Genomic DNA, 21,399 nt, shown 5'->3' with positions numbered 1-21,399 from the left:
TCAGGAAATCAAATGGCATATTGTATTAGGCTTATCTGCTGCACAAGATCTCTTTCAAACATTAAAGAACAAAGATGTCAGTTTGAGGACTAAGGTGCACCTGACCTAAGCCTTAGTACTTTCAGTAGCCTCATATGCATGTGAAAATTGTGCAATGGATAAGGAAGACCATAGAAGAGTTGATGCATTTCAATTACGGTATTGGAGAAGAAAACTAAAAGCACCATGGACTTCCAGGAGAACAAACAAATTACTGTTGGGATAAGTACAGCCAGAATGCTCCTTAGAAGCCAGGATGGCATATTTCTTACATGTTATCAGGACGATCAAGTCCCTGGATAAGGACATCACGCCTGGTAAAAGGGAGAGCCAGCTAAACAGAGGGTGACCACTAACGAGATAGATTAACACAGTGGTAGCAGCTATAGGCTTAAACGTAACCACAATTGTGTAGATGGCACAGAACTAGGCACAGTGTTTCATTATGGTTGTATAGGATCGCCATAAGTTGGAACCTACTCAATGGCCACTAACAACAACAAAACCACTGGTGGTTTTACCACAAATTTATTATTTAAACTAAGCTTATGAGTATGGTTTAATGTCAGTTATAACTCAACAAAGCTGCTTAAAAATAAACTAAGATATGATAAATCACTCAGAAAATATATGTTTGGACTTTTCTGATTTATGTATTTCAAAACAAAAAGACACTTTTGGGAATTTTGATAATTTTAATTAAATTAATGACAAATGCAATTTATGCTTGTTTAGAATCCAAATATTGAACTTTAAATGCCATTGAGTAGACCATATTTTGCTAATAACCCTTCAAGAAAAAGAATGCAAATAAAATATACCATTTTTATGTGCAACCATTTCTATGTGCAGCTAACTATCGATGAGAACCTTGAAGGGGATCTCTAAAGTATTTTCTATCCTGTCATTTTATAATTACCTAATTATTATAGCTATAGGAGCTCTGGTAGCGTAGTGGTTACGAATCGGGCTGCGAACCTTAAGGTCAGCGGTTCGAAACTACCAGCTGCTCCGCGGGAGAAAGATGAGGCTTTCTACTCCCGTAAAGATTTACACCCTCGGAAACCCTGTACAGGGTCGCTATGGGTCGGACCCGACTCGATGGCACTTAACAACAACAACAACAACAATTATTATAGCTAAGGAGCTCTGGTAGTGTAGTATTTACGAATCAGGCTGTGAACCGCCAGGCCAGCAGTTCAAAACTACCAGCCATTCTGCAGGAGAAAGATGAGGCTTTCTGCTCCCGTTAAGATTTACAGCCTCGGAAACCCTGTACAGGGTCGCTATGAGTCGGAACCGACTCCACGGCACATAACAAGAACATTTATTATAGCTAAGGAACTCTGGCAGCATAGTGATTGTGAGTTGGATTGCTAATGTCACGGTCAGTAGTTTGAAGTTACCAGTGGCTCCTCAACGCTTTCTGCTCCCATAAAGATTACAGGCCTGGAAACCGTATGCAGTGTCACTATGAATCAGTACTGACTCCTCAGCACACCACCACCAATTATTATAGCTAGCAGTTCAAAATGAAGATGTAGCATCTGAGTTTTAAATTAAAAGTACATATAAACCAAATTACTGTAACAACATCCAACAGATAGACTTAATTAAGTATATATTTAAGAAGTGATTAAATGTTCATCACTGGAATATGAGAAAAGTATTGACTTTTATTCAATATACTAACCAAGTATTGATCAAGTCTTGAGAAGATACAGTGTAGTAATATGCAGTCATTAACATGAAAGTAAATTAATTAAATTCATTTTTGAAACACATTGAAATATTTCATCTAAGAAAATGACTAATGAAACATTTTTATTTGGAATCACCAAGTTTATGTTTGCTTGAAAAAAATATTTAGTACATCAATGCATATTTCTTGCAAAAATAGCAGCATCTATTTTCAAAACCTGATTTAGCTTTCGCTGTCCTGCTTTGACTCCATTGATCCTTGTTTTAAACCTTCTCTGGTTGCTGTAGCAACATTCAGCAGCTGTCTAAGAAATGAGAGTCTGTACATGTAAAGTTTCATATTTGAGAGATAATGGTGTTATAAATGAATTCCTGACCTTTATCACAAACAAATAGATTCAGTTAAATATTAATAGTATAGTACTTAATATTTTCTTGATTAATTGAGTTGGAGGTTGGAAAAGTCTGGATATTCATTTTAAATGTCATTTTATACACTAGAATAATTTACACGTCTTCCTATTTATATATATTATTTCATCAAAGTCCTTGAGAATGTATATTGTTAAAATGATTTTTAAAATAACTTGGTATTGGATACAAAAGACTTCCATGATCATTGGGGTTTTTCTTTTTCCTTGTTATTTACACATTCTGACGTAAAACTTTTTCAGTGTTTACTTCCATGAAGAAATTAAACATTAAGTCATAGGATTTATGATATTTGAGTCTGATTTAGATAAAATTTTTAATTCAACCTATTCCATATTTAGGAGTCCTGGTGTGGCACTGTGGGCTAATGCGTCAGACTGCAAAGTCGTTTGAACTACAAGGTCAGTAGTTCAAGCAGTGGTTCACCAGTTGCTCCTTGGAAACCCTATACAGGGTCGCTATGGGTTAGAATTGACTCGACGGCACTTAACAACAAGAATTCCATATTTAACATTACTTTGATAATTGGTTCAAAGCACACTGATGTGATTCAATGGTGTGTATGGCTTTTACTGTCGAATCAAACAGCAAAGAAAGTTTAAAATCTCAAGTACTCGTATCTTATTTTATGGAGCATTATGAAATCTTTCTTCTCTTCTCTTCTGTGTACTTTGCCTATAATCTCCCCATCTCTTCTATCTTCTCTATTAATCTTTTCTTTTTTATTCTTTATGTAATTTAAATTTTGTTACACAAATTCCATACACCCCAGATCAAGATTGTTAATAAACTCAATAAAAATTAATTGTAGGTTTTAGTGTCTTTAAGATGACTAATAGTTAAGATTATTGGTATTCTAGTATTGGTCCAGTAACATTTAGGTGATTTAAGTTTGAAAAGTGTTATCTTTTTTTAACCAACATATCTGAAATTCACCACTTAACGGTAGACAATTTTCTGAACCAATGGGATCCATTAATTTTTTTCTCATCCCATGGATGGCATCTGTTAATTAAAAATTCAAACCATGGATTCAAGAGCCTTTTGAACAACATGGAGCAGAGAATGGTATATTCAACTTTTGTCTCCAAAGGCTATTTTTTGTATATGTGAATTCAATTTAATGTAGAAAATTATTAGTATTTTGTAATTGATAAGCATTGCTGAAGATGGTGCACATGTTAAGAGAAAACTGGATTGGAATTTTGGTGGAGTTTCATAATTTAGGTGCATGCTTTTGTGTTTGGCAACAGTATTGTTGTTAGGTGCCATCTTGACAGTTCCAACTCACAGCAAACTTATACACAACAGAACTAAACACAGCTCTGTCCTGCACCATCCTCACATTTGTTATTAAACTTCAGCCCATTGCTGCTGCCACTGTACCAATCCATCCCATTGGGTGTTTTCCTCTTTTTCGCTAACCCTATACATTGACAGATAAATTTAAGCCAGATTCAGATGAGGACATGGAACAAGGTATATCATTGCTGATGTCTAATGGATCTTGGTTGAAAACAAAGAATACCAGAAAGATGTTTACCCACTTTATTGACTACACAAAGGCTTTCGATTGTGTGGATCATGACAATCTATGGACAACATTGTGAAGTATGAGTATTCCGGAACACTTAATTGTGCTCATGGTGAATCTGTACCTGGACCAAGAGGCAGTTGTTCGAACAGAACATGGGAACACTGAATGGTTTAAAATTAAGAAAGGTGTGTGACAGTGTTGTATTCTTTCACCACACTTATTCAACCAGTATGCTGAGCAAATAATCTGAGAAGCTGGATTATATGAAGAAAACATGGCATCAGGATTGGAGGAAGACTCATTAACAACCTGTGATATGTAGATGATACAACCTTGCTTGCTAAAAGTGAAGAGGACTTAAAGTATTTACTGATGAAGATCAAAGAGCACAGCCTTCAGTATGGATTGCATCTCAATGTCAAGAAAACAAAAATCCGTACCACTGGACCAATAAACAACATTCTTATCAATGGAGAAAAGATTGAAGTTGTCAAGGACTTCATTCTTCTTGGATCAACTATCAACATTCATGGAAGCAGCTACGTACTTGATTCAAGAAATCAAACGTACTGCATTAGGCAAATATGCTGCACAAGATCTTTTTAAAGTGTTGAAGAGCAAAGACATCAGCTTGAGGACTAAGGTGCACCTGATCCAACCCATGATATTTTCAATAATTACATATGCATACAAAAGCTGGACAGTGAATAAGGAAGACCGTAGAAGAATTGATAATTTTGAGTTATTGTGTTGGAGGAGACTATTGGAATTGTCATGGGCTTCCAAAAGAAAAAATAGATCTGTGTTGGAAGAAGTGCAGCCAGAGTGCTCCTTGGAGGCTAGGATAGCCAAACTTCATCTCTCATACTTTGGACATATTGTCAGGAGGGACCAGTCGCTGGAGAATGATATCATGTTTGTTAAGGAGGAGGATCAGAGAAAAAGAGGAAGACCCCCAGTGAGATGGACTGTCCAAGTGGCAGCATCAGTGGGCTCAAGCCTGGCAACAATTATGAGGTTGGCCCAGGACTAGGCAGTGTTTCATTCTTTTGTACATAGGGTCACTATGAGTCAGTACTGACTTGATTGCCCCTAAGAACAACAACACAGAAGTATATTCCTAATGGACATTATTTATTTTGTAAGGCAGCTTTTTATTTAACTGAAAAGTGATCTCTAAGAGTGGCTGCAGTTCTAGGATAGAAGGGTTTCTTCTGGAGATAGTCTCTGGGCTTTCTCCAGTCTCTGTCAGTCCAGTCATTTTGGTCTTTTTATGAATTTGCAGTTTGTTCTATACATTTTCTCCTGTTATAATCAGGACCTTCTACTGCATCCCTGGTCAGAGCAGTTGTTAGTAGTAGCCAGGCACCATCTAGTTCTCTGGGCATATGCTAGAGGAAGCTGTGGTTTTTATGGGCCATGGCACTGTGGACTAATGCATAGGATTGCAAAGTTGTTTGAATTGCAAGCTCGGTGGATCAAGTTCACCAGCTGTTCCTTGGAAACTCTATACAGGGCCACTATGGGATAGAATTGACTAGATGGCACTTAACAACAACAACAAAAATTGCTTCTTTGGTTTCCTTCATTCTTCTTTGCTCCAGATCAGAAGAGACCAATACTTGTATCTTAGATTGCCACTCACATGTTTTTAATACCCCCTAACACTACTTACTTAACTAGGATGCAGAACATTATCTTTATGAATTATATTATGCCAACTGATCTAGATTCTCCCAAGACAAGTCCTTATCCTCAGTTCCAGCAACACAGTTCCATGAGGCATCTGAGTATGTTGGATCCTGGTGTGGCACCATAGGACAAATACTGGACTGCTAATTGCAAGGTCAGTGGTTCAAACTCACCACTGCTCCTCCAAAAATCCTCTACAGGGTAACTGTGAATCAGAAATGACTCAATAGAACTTAATAACAACAAACAAAAAAATAACAAGTTTCCACACATATGTCCACTATGTGCTCTATTATACATATGAGCATATGCAGCACATACAAATATGCAAATACAAATGTCCACAAATTTACCTATATATGAATGTATATGTATTCCCATAAACCCTCCCAAAACTATACAGCATACATATCTACATATGTAACTACTCCAAAAATTTTGTTTCCTATTACTGTTACTGCAGAATTGTGTATGTTATAACATTTATTTTAGTTGTCCTTTAATCTTGTGTTCCTCTAAGTGCTTTCATTTACCTTGGTCACATTGTGCTGACTTTGCCCCTATTGTGTATTGGCTTTTCCTTCACCAGAATTAACACTTGTCTACTTAGCTCCTGTAAGTGCAGTGACTCTGTAGGATAAGCAATGGACTGTACACCACAAAATCAGCAGAATGAGTCCACCAGCCATTCCATGGGAAGATGAAGCTTTCTAGTCCTACAAAGATTGACAGTGTCAGAAACCCTGTACATGCTTGCTATGAGTTAGAACCAACTCAGTGGCACTTAAGAAAAAAATAAACTTGATGGCTGACCACAGGGTCAGCCATTCAAACCCATCAGTCACAGCCTTAGAAAAAACCCTAGGTAGCAGTTCTACCTTGTTCTATAGGAACACTATGAGTCAGAGTCCCTATGAATGGGTCTTGTTTTGTTTTAGTAGTACCTAGTATCTTCTGGTGAGCATTAAAGTATGTTGCTCTCTGTGTTAAAACTTATTCTTGATTTTTATAAAAGATTTTACAAATCTCACGGTCAGCAGTTTGAAACTATTTTCAGAAAATATTTGTGCTTTTATGATTGACCTATTTAGCTCAGCTTAATGTCTTCCATACTCACTCATGTTTTCTTTCTTGAGACCATCAGTATTCTTTCATATTTCTTAATATTCTACTGTATGTATGGACCACATTTTGTTTATTTATTCATCTATTGATGGGCATTTAGGATGTTTCTATTTTTCACTATTATGAGTAATGCTGCAATAAAGATGGCTTGTCTATTCAGGTCACTGTTTTTATTTCTATAGGAGTAGGTTGATAAATCATATGCTTTATTTTTTATTTCTAAATTTTTGAATAAGTACCATACCATTTTTCATAGTGGTTATACCATTTTATAATCCCATCAGCAACATATAACAGTCACAATCTCCTCCAAATCTCATCAACATCTGTTGTTCTCTAGATGTTGGGTTCCATTTTTGCAGGGCTGAGATGGTATCTCACTGTAGTTTTGATTTGCATCCTTCTGCAGGATAAGCTCTGGACTGCTAACCACAAACTTGCCAGTTTATACCTACTAACTATTCCTTGGAAATCTACAAAGTCATTGAGACAGAACCGAACCAAGTCAAAAGTACTGAACCACAAGAACAATGGCTAATGATCATGAGCATCTGTTTATGTGTTTGTTAAATTCCTGAATGTCTTCTCTAGTGAAGTGTTTGTTCATGTCCTCTTCCCATTTTTAAAAATTGGATTGTCTTATTGTTGTTTAGTTGTTGAAATTTTCAGTGCATTTTAGAAATTTATTCCTAGTCAGATATTTTATTGCAACTTTTTTCCAGTTTTTATGCACTGTGTTAATCTTCTGGTAAATGTTGATGAACAAAAATATTTAATTTTAAGAGATCCCAGGTATCTAGTTGTTAGTGCATTTTTAGTTATGTTTAATAATGTGCTTATGCCAAAGATTAGAATTCATAGCTTTATATTATCACATAGAACTTTATTGTTGTAGGTTTAACATTTATGTCTGATTCATTTTGAGTTAGTTTTCATGTATGGTGTGAATTGTAGATACTGGTCTTACGCAAATGTAAATCCAGTTTCACAGTACCATTTGTTAAAGAGACTGTCTTCTCCATTGAACATACTTCAATCATATTTTTGATGATTGGCTGTCTCCATAGTTGGATTTATTAACTTCAAGATTCTCAATTCTATTTCATTGGTCTGAATGTCTGTTGTTCTAGCAGCTCTGGGCTGTTTTGACTATAGTATCTATGTAGCAAGTGCTGAGATCAACAAGTGTGCAGCCTCCTATTTTTTTTGCTTTATCATCAATGCTTTAGGTATTTGGGTCCTCTTCTTTTCCATATTAAGTTGGAGATTAGTTTTTCTATTTTGCTAAGAAATTTTGTTGGAATTTGGATTGGAGTGACATTATATCAATAGAGCACTTTCAATATTATTGGAATTTTCACATTGTTTAATCTTTGAATTCATAAGAATGTTTCCATTTATGTAGGTCATTTTTTAAATCTTGCTGTAGTGTTTGTAGTTTTCTGTTATAATTAAAGATTTGCATCAACATGACTGGCCGGGATTCTCAGTGATTTGGCAGTTGAGATGCAGCTATCCCTCATGAAGTGAATTTGATGTGATAAACCATAATAGGATTAAGAATAGGATGTTGTTGTTGTTGTTGTTAAGTGTTGTCAAGTCAGTTCAGACTCATAGCAACCTATATAGGGTTTCTGAGGAGCAGCTGGTGGATGTGAACTGCCTACCTTGTGGTTTGCAGTCCAGTGTTGATCATCTTGACCCTACTTATGGAGATTTCCAAAGATATGGCATGTAACACAATTTAACTTACAATAGATAAAAAGAGAGAGACTTGAGCAGAGAAGGAGGAACCTATTACCAACAAGTTACAAGAGCCAGGAGTGGAGTGAGTCCTTTGGATCTAAGAACAAAGCATTGTAAAGCTCCTAGATCCAGAAGAAGATTGCCAAGACACATGGAGAAGTCCAGGGAGTGCTGGGTCTACACACACTGAAGGGAAACAAGGACTCTTCTAAAGCAGCTGATCTGAATTTAGACTTCTTGCCTCCTAAACTATGAGACAATAAATTGTTGGCTCCTAAAGTCGTCCACTTGTGGTATTTCAGTTATAGCAGCATTAGACAACTAAGATATTGTCCTTATATCTATTGTTCATATTCCTGGTTAGGTTTATTCCTAAGTATTTACTCACTCATCTCTGCCAAGAAATTTGGAAGACAACTATATGGCCAACTGATTGGAAGAGATCCATATTTGTGCCCGTTCCAAAGAGAGATGACCCAACGGAATGCGAAAATCATCGGACAATCTCTTTGATATCTCAAGTGAGTAAAGTTTTGCTAAAGGTCATACAGAAATGGCTACAATCATACATTGATAAAGAACTTCCAGATATTCAAGCTGGATTCAGAAGAGGCTGGGGAACGAGAGATATCATTGCAGATGTCTGATGGATCTTGGCTGAAAGCAGAGAATATCAGAAAGATGTTTACCTATGCTTTATTGACTACCCGAAGGCTTTCGATTGTGTGGATCATGACAAGCTATGGACAACATTGAGAAGTATGAGTATTCCAGAACACTTCATTGTACTTATGAGGAATCTGTACCTGGACCAAAAAGCAGATGTTCAAACAGAGAATGGGAACACTGAACGTTTTAAAATTGGGAAAGGTGTACGACAAGGTTGTGTTCTTTCACCATACTCATTCAACCTGTATGCTGAGCAAATAATACGAGAACCTGGGTTCTATGAAGAAAAATGTGACATCAGGATTGGAGGAAGACTCATTAACAACCTGAGATATGCAGATGGTACAACCTTGATCGCTGAAAGTGAAGAGGACTTGAAACATTTACTGATGAAGATCAAAGAGCACAGCCTTCAGTATGGGTTGCATCTCAATGTCAGAAAAACAAAAATCCTCACCACTGGACCAATAAACAACATTCTTATCAACAGAGAAAAGATTGAAGTTCTCAAGGACTTCATTCTTCTTGATCAACTGTCAACACTCATGGAAGCAGCAGTCAAGAGATCAGATGATGTATTGCATTGGGCAGATCTGCTGCACAGGAACTTTTTAAAGTATTGAAGAGCAGAGATGTCAACTTGAGGACTAAGGTGTGCCTGACCCAAGCCATGGTATTTTCAATAACCTCATATGGATGTGAAAGCTGGACAGTGAATAAGGAAGACCATAGAAGAATTGATGCCTTTGAGTTGTGGTGTTGGAGGAGAATACTAAAGTGCCATGGACTGCCAAAAGAACCAATAGATCTATTTTGGAAGAAGTGCAGCCAGAGTGCTCCTTGGAGGCCAGGATGGCTAAGCTTCGTCTCTCACACTTTGGACATATTGTCAGGAGAGAACAGTCACTGGAGAAGGATGTCATGCTGGGTAAGATGGAGGGTCAGAGAAAAAGAGGAAAACCCCCAACGAGATGGATCAGCCAGGTGGCATCATTGATGGTGTCAAGTGTGACAGAGGTAGTGAGGCTGGCCCAGGATCGGACATTGTTTTATTCTGCTGTGCATGGGGTCGCTATGAGTCGGTTCCGACTCGATGGCACCTGACAACAAACAACAACAATTTTAGCATTTGAAGACTATTGCAAATGGTTTTGTTTTCTTGATTCCTTTTTAAAGTTTTCTTAGTGTAGAGGAATCCAACAGATTTTTTATTGACCTTGCCAGGTTTCTGAATCTTTCTAATGGTTCCAGTAAATTTTGCATGGCATCTCTACTATTTTATATATATAGAATCATCATTAAACAGGGATAATTTACTTATTCTTTACTAGTTTCAATGTCCTTTATTTTCCTTCCTTTCCTATATTATACTGGCAAGGACTTCCAGTATCATAATGAATACCAGTGGTGATAAAGGGTATTGTCTTAATCTGACTTCTGTAGAGAAGCCAAACCAGTGAAACTTTTATATTTATAAATAAAATGTAGCAGTTGCAAGACTCATGCCATCAGATGGCAGGCCAGTTAGAAAGAAGTCAGGCTTCTGTTGACTCCTAGGATTAGCAAGTAATAGAGCAGTTCACTGGCTCAAGTCCAAAGAATTGGTGTTGGAAGACAAGCTAGTCCAGTTCAGCTCACTAATGCCTAGGATATCAATATTTTATGTGTTCCATTTCATTTTTGACAATTTTAGTTTTCCTAGATTTATGCCTCATGCATTGTGTGTTTTGATTATTTTTTCAGGATGTTTGCAATTGTTTCTTCTCATTTTAATTGTGCCATATCCAATGGTTTGATCTATTTAAGTCATTGTAGTCTGCTTGGAGGAGGCAGATCAAATTCGAGTTTCTTCCAACCTGAGGGACTCATAATCTATCTAGCACTATATCTGACAATGTTTCACTAATATTCATAAAGATTTCAGTTACTAACCATTCAAAAGCAGTCTATCTCTCCCTTTTTTCTAGTCAGTCTTAGTCTGGAAGCTCAGCTGTAACCTGTCCACCATGGAATCTCATGCTGCTGGCATTTAACAAACCAGTGGCATAGCTTTCATCATCACAGCAACCAGCAAGCCACCATGGTATGATAAGCTGACACACTAAAACATTCATTATCATAGCAACAAATAAGTCACCACAGTATGACAAACTGACAGACTACTGTCAATTAATTTGATTATTAATTAATCTGGCACATTTTAAATATTGTATTCTCTATGGGAAAACACAGAAAAGTCACAGAAATGTGACTTTTATAAGACAGTATGGATTTCGCCTAGAGAAGAAGTGAAGTAATGAGGAAAGTTTAAGAATGAAAAATGACCAAAAATAACTAGAAATATCTTTATCTGTAGTGTTAAATAAGAATCAACTGACTTACTTTCAACTATTTTATTTATTATGTTGTTGTTATTGTTATTAAGTGCTATTGAGTCAGTTCCAACTCAATGACCTTATATAAGATTCCTGAGGTTGTAAGTCTTTGTGGGTTTAAAAAGTCTCCTCTTTCTCCCACAGAGTCATTGGTGGGTTTAAATTATTGACATTTTGGTTCGCAGTCCAGTGCTTATCCTACAGAGCAATCCCTAGCTTACAGTACCATTATTTCTGGTGGTATCCCATGTAAGTATTAACGAGGCTCAGTCCTGCTAAAACTTCCAAGATCAGATGAGATTAGGAGTGTTCAGCATGGTAGGTTATAGTGTATTTAATATTTTATTAATTGACTGTCATTTATTTAATAAGCAAATTAAAGTAATGGTGCTAATAAATTGAAATGAACTAAATCTCTGGCATGTTTAAACCATTTCCAGTGCCATTACTTACTGAAATATATTCCACTGACCACAACTGGAAATAAAATGGACATTTTCAGTGCTATAGTTGAGTTCTCTAATTTCCACTAAATCATTTCCCCAGGTGTCACCTTCATGGCACTTATTAACGACATAGTAATAAAACTTACTTTGGTAATGTGAGACTAAAATGCCATTTCTATGGGTAAGAATACATTCCTGCTAAACAGAAATTTCTGTGACTAATGAGATGCTCAGTGAAGTATTTTAAATGTTTTTTAAACAACCAAAAGCAAACACAATGTTTTTGCTGCTTTGTCCTTATCATATCCTTGGATTAGAAATGTCAGGAGAAATATTTATGATCAATATCTATAATATGATTTATACATTGCCCGAGGACAGCCAAACAATCATTTTGGTGAGCATATGTATTTTCTGGTATGGTAATGTAAAATCAGCACTGGACTGTGAACTATAAGGTTGGCAGTTCAAACCCACCTGCTGCTCCTCGGAAACCTTATACAGGGTCACTGTGAGTTGGAATCCACTCGACAGCTCTTAACAACAAACAACATATATCTTCTGAGGATCTCTTTCTCTTCTCATTTTCCCTTAAGAAACATGGTTTGATTAAAAACCAAGATCATCTTTAATTCCTTTTTTCATAATAAATATTTTTAGTTTAATGGACTGAAATTGAACCTATTCACATTGATGACCTCTACTTAAATTGGTATCATTTGTACTTTGTCTTATATTTAAATAAAGAACAATGTATTCTATTCAATTTGAAATATGTTTTTTATTGAAAAAGTTTATTATGAATATTATCACTTGTGACACAGGATATCTATTTGGTTTATAACAAATGTTACAAATTGTTGCATACCTTTGAAAGCAAGGCTGAAAATGCCTGATTTGCTCACTTATTTGAATTTCAATTGTTGAATAAAATATTTTTATTTTAGATCTCTACCATTTGTATCATTTTTATATCTTCCATGTGTGAAATGCTTTAATACAAGTTACTACTCCCTGGTTCATGTAGGATTAGTGCCATCTAGGTTGAATGTCAAACTGAGGAAAATTTTTGATGATATTGGCTTCAATTTTATTTTCATCTATGCAAATACCTTCTCTATAAGATAGGGTTAAAGATCTAATTATAATTAGTTGATATAACCTGTCTTGTCAATGATTGTTTTCTTCAATTCTGTCATTCACTTTGAAGTATAACATTTTGTTCAAACAGATAGCTACAGATCATTGCAGACCAACTGCCACTAATTCACTTGCAAATCACAGTGACCCTATAGGACACAGCATATATTGACCATAAGGTTTCTGAGGCAGTACATCTTTACAGAGCAGACTGCCACATCTGTCTTCCAGGAAGTGGCTGGTGAGTTCAAAGTACTGATTTTTTGTTTAGCAGCTGAGTACTTAATCACTGTGTCACCAGGGATACACTTCTTGTTGTTGTTATTTTTGTTACATGCTGTGGAGTCCCTTTTGACTCATTGATACCCTGTGTAGTATTTCTGAGGAGCAGTTGGTGGGTTTGAACTTTCGACCTTCTGGTTCACATTCCAGTGCTGATCCTTACAGCACCACACCAACAGTCCTTGTAGATATCCTTTTAGCTTATCAATAAAATCCTGATAAAAATAGACTGTAAATATAAATACAAAAACAAAGAAACTGACTTAAGTTAATGGTCTTGACTTAAGCGGGATTGGTTTCTAATAGTCACTGAAGCTGATAGTGTTAGATTGCAAAATGTAATTATTGACCCAAATGGCTTTAACCTCTGAAATTGAACTGTTATTCATCTAGAAATTAGGACACTCATTTTGGCCTCGTATTCTCAGTCTTCTGCTAAAAAAATATAGGGTCTGAATCAACAAAAGTCCTGGTTGCAATATTTTCTTGTTCATGTTCTGCATGAGGCAGCTTCATGGAAAAAATGGAATTAAGATAATGAAATTTTCCCATAAATTTTTTGAAATTCTTTTATATACTATCAGTGAAAAAGTGGTGCAAATCTCTTCAGCTTTCTATGTTAAGCATCCATTTGGAAATAAATGCAGAAAAATGTCTTTCCTAGTAGTGGCATATATTGTTTTTGACATTGTTTTAATTTAAAAATTGTTGATAGCAGAGAATCAATTTAAATGTAACAATGAAATAGGACATGTTCCTTATTGAAGACTAAATACATTAGACTGGAAAAGTGCACTTCAAGCCCTCTAGTTGTTAGGTGCCTTTATGTTAGTTCTGACACATAGTAGCTAAGCACAAAAGAGTAAAACCATGCCCAGTGCTGCATTCTTAAAATTGTTATGTTTAAGTGTATTGTTGCAGCCACTCTGTCAATTCATGTCATTGGGGGTCTTCTTTTTCATTGACCCTCTGTTCTTCTCCAAGCATGTTGCCCATCTCCAAGGACTTGTCTTTCCTAATAATATGTTCAAATTACAAGAGAAGAAGTCTCAGCACCCTTGCTTCTCATGAGCATTTTGGCTGTACTTCTTCCAAGCAGATTTTTTTTGTTCTTCTGGAAACCCATAGTAATTTCAATATTCTATGCCAACATCATAATTCCAGTGCACCTTCTATGATTTTTATTATTTATTGTCCAACTTTTATATGCATATAAGGTGACTGAAAACACCATGTCAGGCACACCATAGTCCTCAAACTTACATCTTTACTCTCTAACACTTTAACAAGGTCTTTGCAGCAGATTTGCCAAATGCAATAAATACACCATTTGATTTCTTGACTGTTGGTTCCATGAAAATTGACGGTAGAACCAAGAAAAATGAAGTCTCTGACAACTGAACACTTTTCTTCATTTGTCATGTGATTTATTATTGTAGTTGTGAGGATTTTCATTTTCTTTACATTGAGGTTCAATTCATACTGAAGACTGTAGTCTTTGAACTTAATCAGTCAGTATTCTAAGTCTTCTTGGCTTCCAACAAGCAAGGTTGTATTAACTTCATATTGCCGGTTGTTGGTGAGTCTTCCTCCAATCCTGATGCTATGTTCTTCTTCATATAATCCAACTTCTTGGGTTATTTGCTTAGCATACAGACTGATATGTTTGGTGAAAGGATACAATCCTGGAACCCACCTTTCCTGTTTTTAAACCATTCAGTATACTTTTTAATGATTGCCTCTTGGTCTATGTACAGGTTCCTCACAAGCACAATTAAGTGTTCCAGAAATACTAAACTTGGCTGAAAACAGAGAATACCAGAAAGATGTTTGCTTGTGCTTTATTGACTATGCAAAAGAATTCCACTGTGAGGATCTTAACAAATTATGATTAACTTTAAGAAGAATGTGAGTTCCAGAACATTTAATTGTGCTCATAAAGAACCTATACATGATACAGGAGGCAGTCATTGGGACAGACAAGGGGGTATTGTGTGGATTAAAATCAGAAAAGGTGTGCCTCAGGGTTGTACCCTTTCATTCTACTTATTCAATCTGTTTGCTGCATAAATGATCTGAGAAACTGCATTATATGAGGAAGAACATAGCATTAGGAATCATCAGCAACTGAGATATGCAGATGATACACCTTACTTGTTGGAAGAGAAGAGAACTTGAAGTATTTATTGATGAAGATCCGATAGATACACTACAGCCTTCAGTATCAATTGCACCTCAATGTAAAAAAAATGAAAATTCTCCCAGCTGGACTAATATGATGATAAATGGAGAAGAATTTGAAGTTGTCAGACTTAATTTTGCTTGGTATCTACAATCAACACTCATGGAAGCAGCAGTCAAGAAATCTGTTGCACAAGACCTCTTTAAAGAGGCAAAGATCTCGGTTTGATCAAGCTGCACCTGACCCAAACCATGGTATTTTCAGTTGCCTCATATACATGTGAATGTTTGAAAATAAATAAGGTATGCCATAAAAGAATGCATTTGAATTATGGTAGTGGTGAAGAATAGTCAAAGTACCATGAACTGCTATAAGAACAAACAGATACTCTTTGAAGAAGTACAGCCAGATGTTTCTTAGAAATAAGGATAATAAGACTTTGTATTTTGTACTTTGGACATATCTGGACAGACGAGTCTCTGGAGAACATTGAGCTCTGTAAAGTGGAGGGTCAATGAAAAAGAGGAAGACCCACAATGAGATGAATTGACACGGTGGCAACAAAAATGGGATCAAAATGGGAGAAAAAATGCTGCTATTATTAGCAGTAGTGAGTATGACACAGAACCAGGCAGTGTTTTGTTCTGTTTTATTTGGGAATTCTCTGAGTTGTAGCCAACTAGATGGCACCTAATAGCAACAAAATAGAATGTTATGAGGAAGAGAATATATACTATATTTGTTTCCATGTTTGGAAGGAGAATGGAAGTAGTGACTTACTTGAGTGTTTTGCTAGTAAACTTAACAGTTACATAAATAAATTGTTCATTCAAGGAAAACAGTTTTTAAAAAAAATCTTATGCCATTTAAATAGTTTTGAAGTCATAGTGTGGTGCTGTAGGATAAATACTAGACTGGTAACCACAAGTTTTATGGTTCAGATCCACAAGAATTCTTCAGAAATCCTGTACAGTGTTGCGACAAGTCAAAACTGACTCCAAGACATTTAACAGCATATAAATCAGCTTTAGAAGAAGTTGCCATAGAGTCAGTTCCAACTCAGCGACCTGTACAGGGTTTCCAAGATTATACATTTTTTTGTGGGAGCATAAAGCCTCAACTGTATCCCTTGGAGTGGCTGGTGGGCACGAACTGTGAACTTTGTGGTTTGAAGTAACGTGCTAATCATAGAGGCTATTAATGATGAGATAGGTACTCCAAAAGAAAAATGTATAAATTCTTAGAGTAATGCAAAGTAAGTTAGTAAAAATTAATCAACAGAATTTAGCAATCAAAATAGGAATTATTAGATTATATTATAAATTTAAGATAGAGATGTGTGGTATTTAAAGATGATGTAAATAACATAAAAGTCTTAGAAAGGTTTAGATTAATAAGAGTTTACACTATTTATATATCCACATAATTAAAGCAGAAAATTTAAATTTATATTAGAAAAAGTACATATTCATGAAAAGTAATTTAGCAGAATACAAAGGCACAATGTATGATCAGAATAACAAAAGAAATGTAAGAATATGTAGAAAAAAATTCTGAACAGTAGAGCATTAAAATATTTTTAGTAATAATAAAATCACTCTTGATACTATATCCATGCAAGAACTCCATCTAAGCTCAGAGACATTCTGTATGACATTCCCACGGTATTTGAAATTTGTAGTCCTATTTTTAATTTTACCTGAATTAAACTATGCAATGAAATAATAAAAATAAAGAAAATAAGATATGCATTTTGTCTGAATTATCCAGTATTCATGGAACATTTATTGTCCTATTGATTAACATCTAAACATAGAGCAAGAAGCAATTTTGGAGCACTAAACATCAAATAAACTGCGATTGAAAATTTGTCAAAATGTACCATCTGTTTAAATGAAAAATGTTTGTTGTGGCAGTCTGTTATTTAAATGTTTCATTTTGATGATTATCAAAAAGAGACAGAGATTGGACAAATAGTTTCAGCTGCATGATCAGCGTTCCTTCATTTTCTCTTTAGTCATTTAACTTTTCAGACTTCACAGCACTGACCCTTTTTTGTTTTGGAGATACAGAGCTGCTTTAGCTCTTTCTTTCCTTCATTACCATTAAACTAAGGAATCACTATCTTTCCAACATAAAATATTCATGAGACACATATGTCAGAACTGCACCAATTACTTATCCAAATACAATAATTTAATATAAGCCAATTCATAGTATTTATAAAACACCTAAAGGAAAGCTTGTTTGTTGTTGTTAGGTGCAGTTGAGTCGGTACCGACTCATAGCGACAATATGCACAACAGACTGAAACACTGCGTGGTCCTGGGTGAACCTCACAATCATTGTCACGCTTGAGCTCATTGATTCTGCCACTTGGCCAATCCATCTCAATGGGGGTCTTCCTCTTTTTCTCTGACCCTCCACCTTACCAAACATGATATCCTTTACCAGCAACTGGTCCCTCCTTACAATATGTCTGAAATGTGAGAGACAAAGTTTGGCCATCCTGGCCTCCAAGGAGCACACTGCCTGTACCTCTTCCAACACAGCTGTTTGTTCTTTTGGCAGCCCGTGGTATTTTTCAATATTCTCCTCAAACATCATAACTCAAACACATCAATTATTGCACTATCTTCCTTATCCCCTGTCCAACTTCCACCTGCATATGAGATTATTGAAAATACCATGGCTTGGGTCAAGTGAACCTTATTCCTAATACTGTCATCTTTGCTCTTCAACACTTTAAAAAGTTCTTGTGCAGCAGATTTGCCTAATGCAACACATCATTTGATTTCTTGACTGCTGCTTCCATGAGTGTTGATAGTTGTTGATCCAAGAAGAATGAAGTCCTTGACAACTTCAATCTTTTCATCATTGATAAGAATATTGGTCCATTGGTGAGAATTTTTGTTTTCTTTACATTGAGATGCAATCCATACCGAATGCTATGGTTTTTTTTGTGTTTTTTTTGTTTTTTAATCTTCATCAGTAAGTATTGTAAGTCCTCTTACCTTTCAGCCAGCAAAGTTGTATCATATGCATATCGTAAATTGTTAATGAATCTTCCTCTAATCCTGATGCCACATTTTTCTTCACATAACCCAGGACAGGCAAACATCTTTCTGGTATTCTCTGTTTTCAGCTAAGATTCATCTGAAATCAGCAATGATATCACTCATTCTATGTCCTCTTCTGAATCTGGCTTGAACTTCTGGAAGTTCTCTGTCAATGTATGGTTGCAGCCATTTCTGTATTACAATTAGTAAACCTTTGCTCACATGGGATATCAAAGATATTGTCTGTTAAACTCCACATTCCATTGAGTCACCTCAGTGTATTTGGAATGGGTACAAATACAAATCTCTTCCAATTAGTCGGCCAGACAGTTGTCTTCCAAATTTCTTGGCAGAGATGAGTGAGTGTCTCCACTGCCACCTCACTTTCTTGAAAGATTTCATTTTGAATTCCATCAATCCCCGGTGCCTTGTTCTTTGCCAATTCCTTCAATGCACTTTGGACTTCTTCCTTCAATATCATTAGTTTGTGATCATATGCTGTCTCTTGAAATGGTTGAACATCTATCATTTCCTTTTGGTACAGTGACTCTGTGTATTCCTTCCATCTTCTTTTGATTCTTTCTGCATCATTCAATAATTTACCCAGAGAATCCTTTAATAATGAAAGCTGAGGCTTGAATTTTTTTCTTCATTTACCTCAGTTTGAGAAATGCTGAGCATGTTCTTCCCTTGTCTGTCTGTTTGGTGGCTTGTTTGTTGCTGTGATTCTGGGAGGTATGCCATGGATATTTTAAATACCAGCAGGGTCACTCACAGTAGACAGGTTTCAGGTGAACTTCCAGACAAAGAAAGACTAGGAAGAAGGAGAGATGAACTAGTTCCAAAAACCTTACTAGCTTTAACTAGTCACTCAAAACCTTATGAATAACAGAGAAACACTGTCATATGCAGTGCCAGAAAATGAGTCCCTCAGGCTGGAGGCCCTCAAAATGCAACTGGGGAAGAGCTGCCTCCTCTAAGTAGAGTTGACTGTGATGACGCAAATGGAGTAAACCCTCGGGACCTTCATTTGCTGATGGGGCAGAAGTCATACTGAAGAGAAACAACTGTAAACCTTCATTAATAATCACAACATGGAATGCACAAAGTATGAATCTAGGAAAACTTGAAATTGTCAAAAATGAAATGGGATGTATAAACATCGATATCCTTGCCATTAGTGTGCTGAAATGGACTGGTATTGGCTATTTTGAATCTGATGATCACATGGTTTACTATGCTGGGAATGACAAATTGAAGAGAAAGGGTGTTGCATTCATCATCAAAAAGAACACATCAATATTAGTTATGAGGTACAACACTGTCTGTGATAGGATAATATCCATGCACCTACAGAAAAGACCAAGGAGCTCTGGTAGCATAGTGGTTATGAATCGGGCTGCGAACCTTAAGGTCAGCGGTTCGAAACTACCAGCTGCTATGCGGGAGAAAGATGAGGCTTTCTACTCCCGTAAAGATTTACACCCTCGGAAACCCTGTACAGGGTCACTATGGGTCGGAACCGACTCGATGGCACTTAACAACAACAACAACAACAGAAAAGACCAGTTAATACCACTATTATTCGAATTTATACACCAACCACTAAAGTCAGCGAGGATGAAATAGAAGAATTCTGCCAACTTCTTCAATCTGAAATTGATCAAACATACAATCAAGATATATTGATAATCACTGGCAATTGGAATGCAAAGGTTGAAAAAAAGAGGAAGTATCGGTAGTTGGAAAAGAAATAAAAAGTAAAAAAACAGCGTTGGTGATAGAAACGATGCTAGAGACTGTGGCCCTTAGTAATTCTTCAGGTCTGAAACTGAACTGTCCTCCATGGCTCAATTTTCAACCAGACAATGAACAGATAATTGTAGAGTCCCAGACCCCAGTAGAAGATCCCGAGGCTTTAAAACAAAAAAGCTTTATAGAAACAGAAATCCTCATCTTTCTCCACAGAGTGACTGGCAATCTCAAATCACTTATCATTTGGAGTCACTGCATCCCATATGTGGTGACTAATCCAGCACTTATCCTATAACAGCACAACAGGAATCCTTACATGTTTATATATATATAAAACATATACATATATTTGTTGTTGTGTGTCATCCAGTTAGTCCCAACTCATAGCAACCCTCTATAGGATTTCTGAGACATTAAATCTTCAAGAGATCAGAAAGCCTCATCTTTCTTCTGAGGAGTGGCTGGCAGACTTAAATCACAGAAGGTGTTGTTCACAGTCTAATGCTTATTGTATGGAGCACCCATGGTCCTATAAATATGCATATACATATATAAAAATCTTATTCTGTTTCTGGGAAAAAAATTCTGCTATAAACTGGTAAGCAGCTGTTTTCACCTATATAAAATTGTCATTCCTGTATTAAAGATTTGCTCATACTAACTCCTTTTTACCTTGATTTTCTTCTTTATCCTCTAAATGGATATGCTATATTAATACATAGAAGGATGGTCACCCAGGATCTTAAGATATTTAAATTGCTGTCATTACAGACCTGGGACTTCATCCAGAATCTACAGTTTCATAGAAGTCAGGTCTAAAGGGTTAATACTGAATGCTGCAGGACACTTTTTCACAGACAAAAGGTTTATCAGTTTTAATCATTTATCGCCATCAAGTCAGTTCAGACTCACAGCGATCTTGATAGGATTTCTGAGGCTGTAAATCTTTACAGGAGCAGAAAGCCTCATCTCTCTCCCTTGGGTTAGCTGGTGGATTTGACCTGCAGCCTTTCAATTAGCAAGCAGTCCAGTGATCTTACAGCATCACATAGGTTCTGTTTGAATAGGCTGCTACATAAGGCATTCCAGAGCTTTTCACTGACTATCCCTTTTTTGTTCCACTCTGGAAGACAGGCTGTATCTTTTTGTTGCTCCTAGCTAAATCAGTGGATGGTGAGTCAGATACTGCAGGAGGATCATTTTGTGTCTGCTTGTCATC

The sequence above is a fragment of the Chrysochloris asiatica genome, unplaced genomic scaffold, assembly GCF_000296735.1.
Source record: "Chrysochloris asiatica unplaced genomic scaffold, ChrAsi1.0 scaffold00031, whole genome shotgun sequence".
In the NCBI taxonomy this organism is placed as follows: Eukaryota; Metazoa; Chordata; class Mammalia; order Afrosoricida; family Chrysochloridae; genus Chrysochloris; species Chrysochloris asiatica.
Note: the sequence above shows the minus strand (reverse complement) of the source record.